The sequence below is a fragment of the Mixophyes fleayi genome, chromosome 1 (genome assembly GCF_038048845.1).
Source record: "Mixophyes fleayi isolate aMixFle1 chromosome 1, aMixFle1.hap1, whole genome shotgun sequence".
In the NCBI taxonomy this organism is placed as follows: domain Eukaryota; kingdom Metazoa; phylum Chordata; class Amphibia; order Anura; family Limnodynastidae; genus Mixophyes; species Mixophyes fleayi.
The window spans coordinates 423,182,404-423,198,004 of record NC_134402.1 but is presented as its reverse complement, the minus strand read 5'-3'; the positions used below and the strand labels follow the sequence as shown (position 1 = coordinate 423,198,004).

Sequence of the window (15,601 nt, the reverse complement as noted above, 5' to 3'; positions counted from 1 at the left end):
AATTCTACCCAGATGATGACAGAGGGAGAAACGGATCTCTGAATTGTAGCATGGTGAAGAAGGTGGCTTGTCCCAACGGAGGAGGCAGCCACCAGAAGCACAGCAATATAGCAAAACAGTGAAGACTAAGAGATCTGACCTTCCCGGTCTTACTGCAGAGCTGTCTTACACGGGTATGTTGAGCTGGGCGCATCTACGCTGATTGTCATCACTGAGTTCATTACTTACACCAGTGATTGAGAAACTGCACGTTTGCTGGCAAGCGAATATGCATCCGAATCTTAGTCTACATAAGTCGCATTTGCTCCAACACACTCTTACATGCTTTTCCTTCCCCCGTTCCACCTCTTCAATTGTAAGGAACCGTAAAGAATAGAGGCGTCTCAGTCTAGTTATGGCTGCAAACAAAACTATTGCTTTGTGGGCATGCACAGAAGTAAGAAGCGCATTGTACATTGAAAACGTAGTTTGCATCCAACTCTACATGAGACCAGATACTGGCGGGGCTCGGGGCCAGGGGGGGGGGGGGGCATCTGCCCTCCTCACCAGTCCCATAGTGGGTTACTTTGGGCTGGGTCACTGGGTTGCCTGCATTTTTTTTCCTTTAAATTGTTCCTAATAGGCTGCTGAGCCGAGTCTCGACCCCAGGCTAAAATTTGCCAGCTAGCCCTGCGTGAGCCCCATAATGTCAAACATCACAAGCTTTATCATGATCTGGAAAGCTAAGCATTTTTACTTATATATTGTGACTGTTTCCACTGTAGTAGACCTGAAATGGTGCGCTGGCTCTGCGTATGGGTTGGGTGTGAAATGTCCACAGTCATAATGTCTACACAGTCATAGGGGGGAATTCAATTCAACGCGATGTGTCTCGCGGGCTTTCCGTAGAAACTTTGCTCGTATAGTTTTATACGACCCCATAGAGGTGCAAGGAAAACTTAACGTATATATTTTTGTCATAATAACGGTAAAACTGTGCATATTAACCAACACACCCCATCAATGACTACAAATTTATAAGCTTGTCACAGTCAAAATGTCAACAAAAAGCACTAGACTTAATACGAGAATACATGGGGAAAAAAATAGTAACCGACAAGTAATGTAAAAACAACCCACCGTGCGCCCCCCCCCCCAACAACCACCATCAACAACCCTTCACTGCTGCCAGCCCAGGTTAGTGCAAGTAAAATTGGGACAAAAAGCATGGGGTCCCCCCCAATTTTTAATATTACCAGCACTAGGCTTTGCCAGCCTTGGCTGCTGACACTATAGCAGGGGAACCCGCAGCATAAGGTTCCCCAGCCCTAATGCTAAACCAGTTCCAGGCTGGTCAGCAAGGGGCTGAATTCACTAGGGAGATTGGGTCCACAAAAAAAAAGATGGACCTCTTCCCCCCCCACTAGGTTTACCCAGCCCCGGGCAGTGGGTGTGGGGTAATAATAACAGGTTCCAGCATGCCAGGCTGCCAGTAAGTGTTTAGGCAAGCTGGTGCTGATGGCACCCAAGGCCCGCTAGAACCTGTAGTGCACCAAGCAAATGTAAATAAAACACAGATACTTGTGTAAAAAGACTATTAATTGAATTAAAGCAGCCCTACATTACCCTCATTCACCCTCTTGATTTCTCACCTAGATTCAGGGTCTTCACCTGTAATAAATCCATGCAGCCTTGGCTTGGCAAAATGAAAGACCCTCATATGCACACAATACTAGCTCCTAGGAGATACCGCTGCAAATGAGCCCTTACCGCAGCTCAGTAATATTTATAACATGGGATTTCCCACGGCTTGAGCTCAGGGCCTTTGCCAAGCATTTTCACTGTTGACATTTTGACTGTCAAATTTTCCAGTACATCCCTCGTGCATGCTCAGGAAAAGCAGGGTGGGGGTCTCTGGAGCGGATGAATGCATTACCCGGCCCCTCAGCAGTAGTTACTTTAATAGTGACACCCTGGTCATTGTTTCTTCTTTTTAGTTTTTATTTTAGTTCTGAGGCTTTGCAGCCGCTTGGCGTTCAGCAGGAGAGTGCAGTTATATATTTATATGAGAGTCTGTGTTCCAGGATTGCTGGTTTTTATCCATGAATTTGCTGCTTCAGAAGAAATCTTTGAATGTAGGTAAATGAATGCAGCAGTGAAACTGTCACATATAAGATGGGAACACACTAATCTCACTTCTGTGTGCTAAAAGGAAGTGCCCATTGATTCCTGAGAACAGCAGATGATTATGGCTGCTGGCAATCAGCTTTTCCATATAAACTCAGCGGCAGCACAAGAAACCAGGAGAACAGAGGCAAGTGAGAACAAGAAAAATACAGAAAATGTGCCAGACAATAACGAAGTGATAGATATTACTAGGGAAAATGAGAGCTAAGCAGTGTATTATAATGAACCGGCTTTTATTATCCAAATAAGCAATAAAGTGAATGGATACAGCTGGCTTTGCAATGTTTATTGTGACTGATCGGGGACCACAGCAGCAGCTGTAGGCGTTTGTGGCCTGGGTGTCATAGCAGTACTGAAGGTGAGTGTAATGTAAGTCTCTCTCATCCTACCCTCCGAGGCCGTCTTCGGGCAGATTCTCCCAGCCAAAAGAAATAAATGTCCCCTTTAGCCAGAACCTGCATGTTTTGTACATTGATTTTCAAAGGACCACTAAATCCCAACATTGAAAGTTTCAGATGTGAGCTGTGAAGGTAAAATACATTATTCGGTGTCATCCTAACATTCTGTTATGTATAAACTCCTCACTACACTACGGTCACCTGAAACTCTTCCTGTATCTTTAGGAAAGTGTGCTAATGTGATCTGATAGGAGTCAAAAAACTGAGACTGCCTTGCTCTGACATCCCTGGCCCTGCCCCTGTGTGTCTACACTGCTAAGCAAGTCTGCCAAGCTGTCAGTCACTGTCTGCCTTTTTAGTGAGAGATGCACCTCCCTCCTAACATGGCAACCCGCTGCAGAGCAAATGAGAGCATTATGGATATATTTAGTTAAGATCTCCAGTCAGTGTGGAGCTACAAGACCTACAGTAATGGCCAAAAGTTTTGAGAATGACACAAATATTATTTTTCACAAAGTCTGCTGCCTCAGTTTTTATGATGGCAATTTGCATATAATCCAGAATGTCATGAAGAGTGATCAGATGATTTGCAATTAATTTCAAATTCCCTCTTTGTCATGACAATGAACTTTATCCCAAAAACAGTTGTGAAGAAGGCTTCAGGGCAGCCAAGAAAGTCCAGCATGCACCAGGACCGACTCCTAAAGTTGATTCAGTTGTGGGATCGGGGCACCACCACTGCAGAGCTTGGTCAGGAATGGCATCAGGCAGGTTTTAGTGCATCTACACGCACAGTGAGGCGAAGACTTTTGGAGTATGGCCTAGTGTCAAGAAGGCCAGCAAAGAAGCCACTTCTGTCCAGGAAAAACATCAGGAACAGACTGATATTCTGTAAAAGGTACAGGGATTGGACTGTTGAGGACTGGGGTAAAGTAATTTTCTCTGATGAATCCCCTTTGAGATTGTTTGGGGCATCTGGAAAAATGCTTGTCCGGAGAAGGAAATGTGAGTGCTACCATCAGTGTCTACTTCCATGTGTCATGCCTACAGTAAAGCATCCTGAGACCATTCTTGTGTGGAGTTACTTCTCAGCCAAGGGAGCGGGCTCACTCACAATTTTGCCTAAAAACACAGCCATGAAAAAGAATAGTACCAAAACATTCTCCAAGAGCAACTTCTCCCAACCATCCAAGAACAGTTTGGTGACGAACAATGCCTTTTCCAGCATGATGGAGCACCTTGCCATAAGACAAAAGTGATAATTGAGTGGCTCAGGGATCAAAATATGAACATTTTGGGTCCATGGCCAGGAAACTCCCCAGACCTTAATCCCATTGAGAACTTATGGTCAATCCTCAAAAGGCAGGTGGACAAACAAAAACCCACAAATTCGGCAAACTCCAAGCATTGATTAGGTAAGAATGGGCGGCCATCAGTCAGTATGTGGCCCAGAAGTAGATTGACAGCATGCCAGGGCAAACTGCAGAGGTCTTGAAAAAGAAGGATCAACACTGCAAATATTGACTCTTTGCATAAACGTAATGTTATTGTCAATTATAGCCTTTGACACTTATGAAATGCCTGTAATTTTACCATAGCAATATCTGAAAAAAAAGGGTCTAACAACACTGAAGCAGTGTGTCCTTCTCATAACTTTTAACCATGACTGTAGCATGCCATGCAACCTACAGCCACAGGTTGGCTAAACAAAATATATTTAATCTATAGTGTCATTTGCTAGTTATTGATATGGGAATAAGGGTAACTTGTAATATGTCAATTACTCACATAAATCAAATGCAGTTGTGAATGGAGGCTTCCCTGGTTTTCTCTCCGTTGTTAGAGAATGTTGTGATGTCACACTTAACATGCAGAATTTTACCTTGTAATTTTGGCAACCATGGTCCTTTAAATTCTGCAGTTTTAACAGGGATTAATTAAGGCTTCAGGCTGCTCTAGGGTAATATTCTTGTATTACCCCCTCACCTTCCACAGCAAGCTAATATGCGGTAGGTAAAAACAAACTTATCCTTAATTTAAAATCCAGCTTCCTTCACCTCCAAAACAGAAAGGTAAGTTGCACAATTAACTTATAGGCTAACAGCAGGTGCTTGAAGGGGCGGGGTTACCCTGTAAGGAGCAGACACAGAGAAAAATCCCCTAGCACACTGCTGTTAACCAGTAACAAAGCTGCTATTTATAATTACATAAAAATGCAGAATTCTTACTTACACATGCTAAGCCACCCGCCACGTCATGGTGCTTCTGCTAATAGGGTGGTCCTAACTCTAATCAGTGAGAGTCCCTATTTTTAAAGCATACATATATGTGTTTTTAAATTGAGAGCTAACTCACCAAGAGGCACTCCAAGAGCCTCCAATTTTTGCAGTATAGCACCAGCACTCCCCATCAGTTACTGATACCAGAGTGATTCCTTCACCTCCACCAAAGTTTATGTACCTCTGTTTTCGAAAGTCAGCACAAATTGGCTTTTTAAAAGGGTCACGGCAATCTTTAGGTCACTTATTTTGTTTTCATTCAGATCTGAACGGAGGCATTACTTGATTAATCAGGCCTATTGTCTTCAGCCTTTATCATGGGAATATGTCAAGATTTGTCTTTCATGTATTCTATTTACTTTGAAGAACAACTATTATCTTATATTTTAAAATGAATTTCAGTTTATACCTCACCGTCACAATTTTGCGCCCACCTTCCCCAAATGCCTCGCGCCTTAGGCTGCAGCCTAGTCAGCCTATTGAATAATCAGGCCCTCAGTTTCAAGGTAAATGTAACATTTTTCTATGAATAGGCTGCTGTGTCTACATTATGGAAAGTATTTGGTAACAATATCCTATTACCGTGTTGATTATCTACTTCTTATTTACCATATTGTTTCATTTAGTTTGACTATGAACTAAATAAAAGCAGGTGGGAAGTCCATTTAACTGAAATAAAGTTTTATAAAAGGATAAATAGAAATAAACTAGGATTAGGGCGCTCTCAAAATGAAAAAAATGCTGCACCTCATATAAAAAGAATACAATATGAAAAAAAGGGCGCAAAACTATCATTGATAAAAAGGTGTGAATATGACAATTCAAAATAAAATGTATATTACTTTTTATCAATGATAGCTTTGCGCCCTCTTTTTTCATATTTTATAAAAGGATAGCTAAACTTAATATGTATATTGATTCAAAAATGATAACTTATATCTCTATGGTCTAGTTTTTAATGTGAAAATACATCTTCTAACATTAACCATCTTATATGGAACAGTTCTCTTGCCATAATAGAACTTGGTAGTTAGAAAGAAATATTCCCTATTCCCATATTTGTTAAGTAATCGCCTTTAGTCCAACATAAAAAGGTTCCCTGCAGTTCCCATTACTAATGTAGAACACCTTACTGAACAGCACAGGAAGTTTTGTAAGAACAATGAAGACTGCACAGATTACAGACTATTCAAAAGGTCTTAATTCATATATTTAACTTATAAGAAATATAACTTGAAGAATATTAGTAACATTTTTATTTGTATAAAGAAACTCCAACTTTAGGCTTTGGTGTGGTTGCAAAGCAGATCTTCTAGAGAAGAGAGCATGGGCTAGATTTACTAAACTGCGGGTTTAAAAAAGTGGAGATGTTGCCAGTAGCAACCATTCAGATTCTAGATATCATTTAAATAGTACATTTTTCATAATGACAGCTAGAATCTGATTGGTTGCTATAGGCAACATCTCCACTTTTTCAAAGCCGTAGTTTAGTAAATATGCCCCCATGTATCATTTTACTAATAAATTGGAAATGATAGGGTTTAGTTAGAATCAACATGCCTTCTCTATGAAAAAGATGTCTTTCTTTTATATGTTATAAGACCAAACCTGTTTTCTTCTAATTTCTTCTATAGCAATTTATAGTTTTGTTGTTCAGAGGTCAATTTATTAAGACCTCTATGTTAATCAGATAATCGCTCATAAGCTCATCGGAGCAGCTGAAAAATAAATTCTCGCCCAATTTATTAAGAAAATGTATCAGCTTCCAGCTGATACTGACTAGCAGCAGTAGGAGGAGTCTTACCGCTTACCTAGCCCCTCCTTAAACCCTCTGTGCATGCTTCAGCCGGCATGCCGGCCTAGGCATGTGTACTGGAACTGGAAGTCCGGGCTTGGGCTTCCAGTTTTAGATTCTATATATTTGTTTTATTAAAGTTAAAATAGAGATCAAAAACTTAAAATTAGCAAAAAAAAAGTAATTTAACAAAAAAGTAATTTTAAAAAAAAAAAAAGCGCAATTTGCATTCTACTTAACATAAGCCTCTCATTATATATGTAAAAGATGTATTTCTGGAAATGATAGGTAATTTGTAATGGTCCTGCAAGATAATATTGTCCACAAGCAATGAGGACAAGGACCAAAATACATATTTAACAAATGGACACAGATGGCTGAAATACAGGAACATTTGAAGCTATATGTAAAGCTCATTACTGGTGGCAAAGTTGAATAGGTGAAAGAGACCAGGTAAAACAGAGACAACAGCATTTCTTCCTTCTGCCGTCACTCCTACGCTGCTCATGTAATGAGTGCCGGAGGAAGTGCACAGTGATACACAGACTAATCACTGAGTGGCTTCCTCTTATACTGACTGACAGAGAAGAGACAGTACATAGGCTATTACATCTCTGCCTTGTACCACTTATATTTTTCTTGACGGTCACCGACCTGCTTCTCATATAGTCACTGGCAGAGGAAACAGATGGCGATTAATCTGCACTTCCTCCTGCAGGAGAAACTTGCTGGTGAATGACAGTGGGATTGGATGAAATGCAGAGAAAGGAGATATATTTCTCTACTGCACCTCCACTACTACCGCAGTTTTAGACACAGTCAATGCAGGAGGAAGTGCCCGGTGTTGTAATGTCACCATGTACTTTCTGCTTCAGAGAGGAGCACAGGAGCGGTGGTGATTGGTATTGGAGGTATGTCTTTGTGGGGTGTTGAAGTTTCATGATATGACAATGATGGTGAAGTACAATCAATGAAAAAGACAAGAACACCCTTGTATAGAGATAGTAGTTTTGCCACAACTGTATCAATAAGTTACTCAATTATATATAACATTTGTACTTCTAATTCATTTAGTAAGGGCATTGAGCAGCAATATTTGTCCCTAGCACAAATTATGGAGCAAATAAACTCAATACTGCACTTTAATGCATCTATACATGAAAGCCATTGTACTTCTAAACTGAATAAGACACTTGAAATTCCACATATGTTCATTAGAGATGTGCTCTGACCCCCGTGTTTTGGTTTTGGATGTGGTTTTGGTTCTAAAATGTATTCGGCTGCGCTACTGGTTTTGCTAAAAAAGCGCAAAAGGTTTTGGTTTTGGATCTGGATTTAATTAGAAATTGTGAAAAATAGGTAAAATAATGTCATTTTGAGCTGTTTATGCTCCAATATTACTATTTATAGCATTAACATTAATTTCCAATGATTCCTTCACAACTGTCCCAAGTTTCACCAATTTTGGCCAAAGTCTGCAGCGAACTGTCTTATTGAAGAGTTTTCTAACTATGCCATTGTTGCATTTGTTTTCTCTGATTCAGTTAAAAAATAATTAAACTGCATACTGTTGCACTCAAACCTTTGCAATGTTATTGCTTCCTAGTAACTCTCATGAGCTTTTAGAACTAGTGGCAGAATTCTTCACCTATAGTAGCCGTCTTTCCTGTAGAGTTGGATGCACTCACCGGTACTCGGATTACCCAGGACTTAACTCAAAGTAGTAAAAGCTTATGAGCAGGAACTGGTAGGACAGAGATAGGAGAAATGGGGCCAATTACAACCTCGTTCCCCAGCTGCATGTTGCTATACACGGGACGCAGCAGCAGTGTCAGAGGCGTTCTGGTTGTCCTGGCGTCTGAGTGACTATACTCCTTCTTGGGAACAACCTCTGCTGCAAGTCTCGGGCAGTCCCCTTTACTTCAGGGTTGGACAAAGCTTCCCCCATGGGAATGATTTTTCAGCCCTCCGTCTCGATATATATACGTACGAGTCCCCTGAATTGATTCAGCATTATGGCACAGAGCATATAAGTAAAAAGGTTAGGAAAGCCCTGCTGTTGGCTACAATGGATGCTCTGTCAATTAAAAAAATGTATTGTACGCGTAGTCTTTGAAGTTTTTTAGTATGGGTGCAAGCCACCTTAATTTCTCAGCTTCATCATTTATTTATATAGCAGCAAGATAAGGAAAGCCCTGCTCTTGGCCCGATGAATGCTCTGGCAATGTATTGTATGTGTAGTCTTTGAATTTTTTTAGTATGGGTGCAGGCCACCTTCGTTTTCATTTATTTATATAGCGACAGCAAATTAGGTAGCTCTTTACAATTGGGTATCTACTTGTCTTAATATCTACTAATGCTTCTGTCCCTCTAATAACATCTGATTGTTATTACCTCTTCACTCTCCACAATGCATGTGTGTAATGTTCAAAATTTCGCATGTGCATAGTGTTTCACCATTTCTATCTCTTGCACCTTACACTATTTTTTTTGTTGTTTAATTTATCCAATGGGCTTGCTTCAGTTGGTGGCATGGCAGATTACATATTGTTTTGCAGCTGCTGCAATGTTCTACATGCAGACACTGAATGTCGAAAATGCAAACACCCTTCTTTAAATATAGATTTCACTGAATAACTCTTTCAAATTGACAAGTATTGAAAAATACAAAAGATTAGAATTTTTTGGGTGTGCAGCGGCTGCTGAATGTTACCCACAAACATCGTTTTTATATAGATGTCACTGAATGAGCCTTTCAAAAGAAGCCTTTTTTGGAGTGTGCAGCTACTGCTGAATCTTACACGCAAACTCCCAGTTTTTTTCAAAATAATTTCAAATGTCACTGCCCCACTCAAGATTACTTTCACTGGAAAAACTTTACATTTTAATAGAAATAAATCTACTTTTTTTGGATTCTACTGCTAATAGTCAGATCAGCAAAAGCACACTGTTTTCTTCCACTAAATAAATATACTACTTAGTCCAGAATGATAACCAAATCAATCTGTAATTGTATATACCATCTAGTACTATTATATATGCAATGCATTAACAACAATCAGTAGCCACTAGCCCATGTAAAGTTTATTAAAGTTTGAAATTAAAAGCAATTGATCAGCAGACTATTCTAGCTGACTAATCTCTACATAACTGCTGTAAAATAATGACACAATTCTATTGCTTTCTATGTTCCTTGTTCACTTTGAATGCTATTTTATGAGCAGAGCACTGCAACTAACCTTCTCCCTACATGCTGTTCTAAAATGGCACTCGAGAAATTGAGCGAGGACTCTATATATATATATATATATATATATATATATATATATATATATATATTGCACATTTGGGCGAAAAAAATTCACAGAAATTATGTTTTGCATTATTTTGAGTTCCAAATTTGGCGCACGAAACCGAGCCATGACTCTTTTTCACTCGAATCTTATTGAATTTCAGCTAATCCGAACAGCTCATCTTTAATATTCATGCAAGCATGTTATTTGTCCCATTCCTTTGCACAAAGCAGACTTTTTATAAACTGCTTAGACGTGCAATGCGTCTCTATCTTTTGACACTTTGCATTAGTTACAGGCTATGGGGCAATGCGTAAATTGGATCCTTAATTATTACCTTGCAGTCTCAGTGTCAATAGAAATGCTCCATACGGATTGGTGGATACACACGCAGGGGCATTGCCAGTGATGGCACAAACAATATAACTGTCATACCCTGCTTTACTTTCTAAGCCTTTTGTCCCATATCAGCAATAATTTACTCAACATCTAAAAGGGATGTGGTTTTAGCTGTTTTTGTTTGGATGGGAGGATGTTTTCAGATGTATTTATCCTTTAACTTTGCCCTTCAATGTATGATAGATGTGTATTTAAGTTATATACGATTCATGTTGATATAATTAATTTGTCTGCATATTTGATGAGTATGTGATGTATATGTTATTTTTTGACTAATGGATATGTCATAGATGACTGATATTTTAGTCTTGTGTAACGGATTATGTATTGTATAATTGATGGTTTTTTTTTAACTCTTTCATGCCTTAGCTGAGGATTACTGTGTTAAAGAAGCCAAACACTACTTAATTGCCGGCTTGCGCAGTTAATGATAAGGTGTATTAAATGCTCTTTAGAAGCGTTGCTACTCATTTTTAATCATTTTTAAAACTCCTGAACAAGAAATGTTGCTCTACAAAGCATTGCCTCATTTCAGTAGGACAAATCCCATTCAGCCTTCACCTTTGACTGCACTCTGATCCCAATTTGTAAAGCCTCCCTATATGCTGTAATTAATAAAGCTTTCTCTATCTTTGAGATAGCAGCATTTCTCTCTCTGTGTGCTATATAGCTATTGAGGACAGTTACACAGCACTTCTATTATTCCTCTTGTTCTATGAGATAATAGCCTTTTCCTTTTGGTTTGTGCTAAAAATCCCTTGCTCACCATCCCCCACTATCTGCACAGCTCTCCTTCTCTACTGCAGGTAGAATTACTTTATTTATGTTATTTTAAGGCAACTGATTAAAGGGGAGGTTAGGAAGTTAGAGGGAACCATGAGAGAGAGTGGTGGGTAGAAGAAAAGAGGAAAGTGGAGAGGGAGCCTTTTTGAGTTTAACAAGCACAAAATTATAGTTTCCGAAATTGCAAAGTGCGCATCAGCCACAGCAAATATGTAATCAGTGACTATATTTGTGCAAATGTATTTTTTCTGGGAAATGTATGGATTAATGGATCAAATTGCTAGTATCCGTAGGGTTGACAATCTTCTGATCGGAGTAACTGGGCATGACAGAATTCACATGCAAAAGACAGATTTTATTTTACAGGAAGAAATTATTTAAATGATGTTTAAATGGATAAGAAGGCACATTTAAGGGGTGTTTCATGTTTAGTGGGGGGAGGGGGGGCTACAGATTATTTTCTCCCTGCAAAAGGATTCAAATTTTTGGAGATTTCCTGAGTGTCCAAGCTAGATGAAATTATGATTGGCTTACACTTTACCTTTCTGCTAGTTTCATTGATCTGTATGTTTTTGTCCAGTTTAAAACAGAACCGGAGATATCTTATAGTGCATATATTTATTCCAATCATAAAAACATAGAAAGATTTCCAGAAAAGTCTTGATAGTGCCAAATCTCTGTCATCCTCTCCACCAGCGTAGTAATGCCTGGTTCTGGTCCAGCTTTAGAAGGAGTGTGTTAATGGTTTGCCAGCAGTCACGTTTTGTATCAGTCAGCAATAAATTAAAAGATATAGGTCAGTAAAATAGTACGTCCTTGTGACATAACTATACTGCATGCATCATTACCAAACCAAGGGCTTCTTCCGAATTAAAGTACCCTGATCAAGGGTTGGATCTTACTTGTATTTGTTTATAGTGTTACAATGCATTTCCTGCACTGTATAATTGTTAACTGTGTACAACTATGTAAAGCATTGTGTGACCAGTGGTAGTACACAAATTAACGTGTAGTTGCACACCAGAGGGTAAATGTATCAATCATCAGATTTTAGCTATCATTTATTTAGTACATTCTGCAAAATGATAACTAGAATCTGATTGGTTGCTATTGGCAACATCTCCACTTTTCAAACCCGCCAGAAAACGTTCAGCTTGATACATTTACCCCCAGATGGTAATACAAGAGTGATAGGCAACAGGTGGCCCTAGGGGGGCATGCAGCCTTCATCTGCGGCCCCCAGCTCCTTCCTGCTTTATTGTCGGATCAGTTTGTTAAAGCTTGTAACACTTGTTTAAAATGTCTGCTGACATGTTATTACAAATATGTGTTTCTTGCTTTGATTAAACATATCGTTTTACCTTATGAAGGTTAGAGTGCTGTGTATGCGGCCCCTGAAGTATATCGGGTAGCCCATCAATGAAATATAGGATACAATCTACACATAGGCATTAAAAACTTTTCTAGAACACCGTACTGAAGCTGTGTGGTGAATCTCCTGCAGATTGTAACCATGCACTGTGTTCAGTTATTCATATAAAGATCCCTGGGCTTAGAAGGAACAGTGAAAGGCAGCCATCCATGACAATGTTCTCTCTAAGCTGAGGTATATGGGAGTTAACCCTTTTATGACCAGAAGTAATTTGCAGCTTAGTGAATGGATCCATTTTTGCATTATATGCACAGGTGGATGAGATGGGAACAGATAAGAAACTAGGAGGAAAGTGAGCCCTGCTCATAGGAGCTTGCAATCTAATGGATTGTACATATATCATATAGGGAAAAGGGACAAATTAAAAAATACACTTTTCCTGATTTCTTCACATAGTTGTTATTATGCAATTAACTCACCTCCAGTAAGCTTCCCCCTATTGCCTAGTTTTTCAATGTATGACTCTATTAGTTATACTGTATGTACTCTTTATGGAGTTTAAGGTAGTATTAAACACTATGTTATAATAGATAGTAGAGCAGTTACTATTAGATCTATTTTGCATAGCTCTATTATTGACATTTTGCATTGGAGGTCTGGTTCAGGGCCTCTCTGTCCTGGAATAAACCAGGCTCATATATGAACAAAGGCCAAGTACATACCCCCAACCGTCCTGATTTAGGCGGGACAGTCTCAATTTGAGGGCAGTTTTGTTCTGATCATTGCAAAGGTTGGGAGGTAACTGTATTCTGCTCTGCAGCAGTTTGGAGGGGAGGGGAGAACAGGGCAGCCTAGGCATGCCCTGTGTGTGGCCACACCCCATCACTCCTTGGCCACACCCACATCCCGATGCTGTCTACTCGAATTTTGGGAGATATACAAGTATGTGTTAAAGTGTTAAAAGATTTATTATGAACCTGCCAGAAGGACTGCACTGATCATCTGCTGTTCAGTGCAACTGGCACAATGGCTTTTCCCTAATAAGTTCACTTTTCAACACTATTATTTAGAAATTGTTCAGCTCAGAGGGATTCTCCTACCCCCCCCCCCCCCCCAACGTAAACCTTACCAGCCTCTAGTTAAATCAGAGATCTGCAGCATTCTGCTCTTCATATGTATTGGAACTACCACGTACCTTCCAAAATTTATGGTTTGTAAATCTGGATATGTACATTCCTCCTCTGAGAAGAGGGTGTGGCCTGCAATGATGGATGTGGCCACGCCCCCTCAGCATGCCTAGCACTTCTGAAACACTAGGTCGCCCCCAGTACCCCCTCATGGTCCCTGAAGACTGCTCTCTCTCCATTGCTGCTGGCATCCGTTCACCGCAGGTCTGCCATGTGGACCGGACATACCTCCTAACTTTCAACAAATTGGGACAAATGTCCAGGTTGCTGTGGTGGTGGGATAGTCCTGACAAATTGGCACTGTCTCACCTAAACTGAGAAAGTTGGGAGTTATATTACCATCATGCCTGCCAGCCAGAGTTCATCTGTCAGGTTCATACAAGAAGGATGAAGGAATATGTTTGTGTATAACAGTATAGAATAACAGTTACACAAATTAAAACCTGTAATGCTTTTGTACTGTTTAATTTGTATTGCTGCTATAATGGTTTACTATCATCTATTGTGATTGTTGTTGGGATTTACCATTTTACGTCTTCTGTCAGAGCATCATGGTAGCTCTGCAAAAGTTTGAGAGCTTTGAGTTGCCTGTACAATCTTTTGGCTATGCAACTCATTAACAATTTGCTGTAAAATATAGTCATTAAACAGAGCATGACCTGAATAACTGATAGACTGCAGTATTCTATGAGGAGAACCTCCAAACAGTGTGTGGTCCTGTAATCTTTATTTTCATGTAAAGTTTTAGAATCCTGTGTAGTCTGCAGCCTGGTATTTTATGGCGGTGATTACAGTGTGCTAGGTAGTTATTCTTATGCGATAATATAGGTGTTTCCATCACTTCACAGCGTGAGCGACAGCTTTTCAATATTTTGGGGTGACAGCGTGAATTTGATTTACTGTGTAGAGCCTATTTGCTCTCTGCTGCTACACTCTAGTAAATTGCCTGATGCCAGATTTCATGAGACATACTATTTGTTTCACTCCTCTGGCGTCTCTTTACTTGATATTCATAGAAAAGACGAGGTGTTAAGATTACTTCTTTTGTAATAAGTATGTAAAGTGGAAACAGTCTGTCAATTTAATAGAGTAGCTCTACTGTTCTTACAGAAGGTATTTATTTTATGAAATTATTTAACAAGTAATACAATGTCACTGTTAGAAGGATATATTTAAAGAAATATTCTCATTGAACTATGTGTTGTACTTAGTGACATTACACAAATACAATAACTCTTTATTTGTTCTAAATGGTAATTAAAAGTAATATTTCCATCAAAAATAAAATACACTTGTTACTACAACATTTATGTCTACAGTAACAAAGTAATGTTATGTATTTTTAAAAGCGCTCCCCTAATCGCTCATTAATTTGCATGGTGAAGGCTGTTACCTTGGCACACAGGAGGACTTCAGTGTGCTTCAGCGATTGATGTGCTGTGTGCAGTGCGCTGACAGTTGAGTGCACTGGAATTCTGTTGCGTGCCAAGAGAACAGTCTTCTGCTTTTTAATAATAATACAACAAGGGCAGAGCTTTTTTACATTTGAAATGTCACGATTTCCTGGCTTGAAGCTGACAGCATTACAAAGCACCCATTTTCTGCAGCCCTAAGGTTTATTTCTTGTGTCGGTGTGACAAACAAAGTGGAAAAAGTATCTCTTTGCCAGGTAAAGTTATATGCATTTACTGCAAGCAATAGGCACCAGCTGTCACATAAGCTGCTCACACTTGCCAGCGGGATGCTGAATCATACATTTCAAATCAGCAAGCATCAGTAAGACGTCACTATCGACAGAATTCTCAGAATACCTAATAGCAGAGTTTACAGTTTACATTCGGAACTCTTCAGGTCAGCAGACTAACACACTTGTTACATATTTGTCTTTACAATACAAACCTAGTGAAGGGTATTTGTTCAGAAAGGTAT

The 15,601-nt window shown here is 39.5% G+C and overlaps 1 protein-coding gene across 1 annotated transcript in view; it reads left to right on the top strand.

Moving 5' to 3' along the window:
• Positions 1 to 15,601, top strand: part of HCN1 (hyperpolarization activated cyclic nucleotide gated potassium channel 1) — a 363,129-nt gene that overhangs the window by 307,238 nt on the left and 40,290 nt on the right. The window lies entirely within an intron of this gene.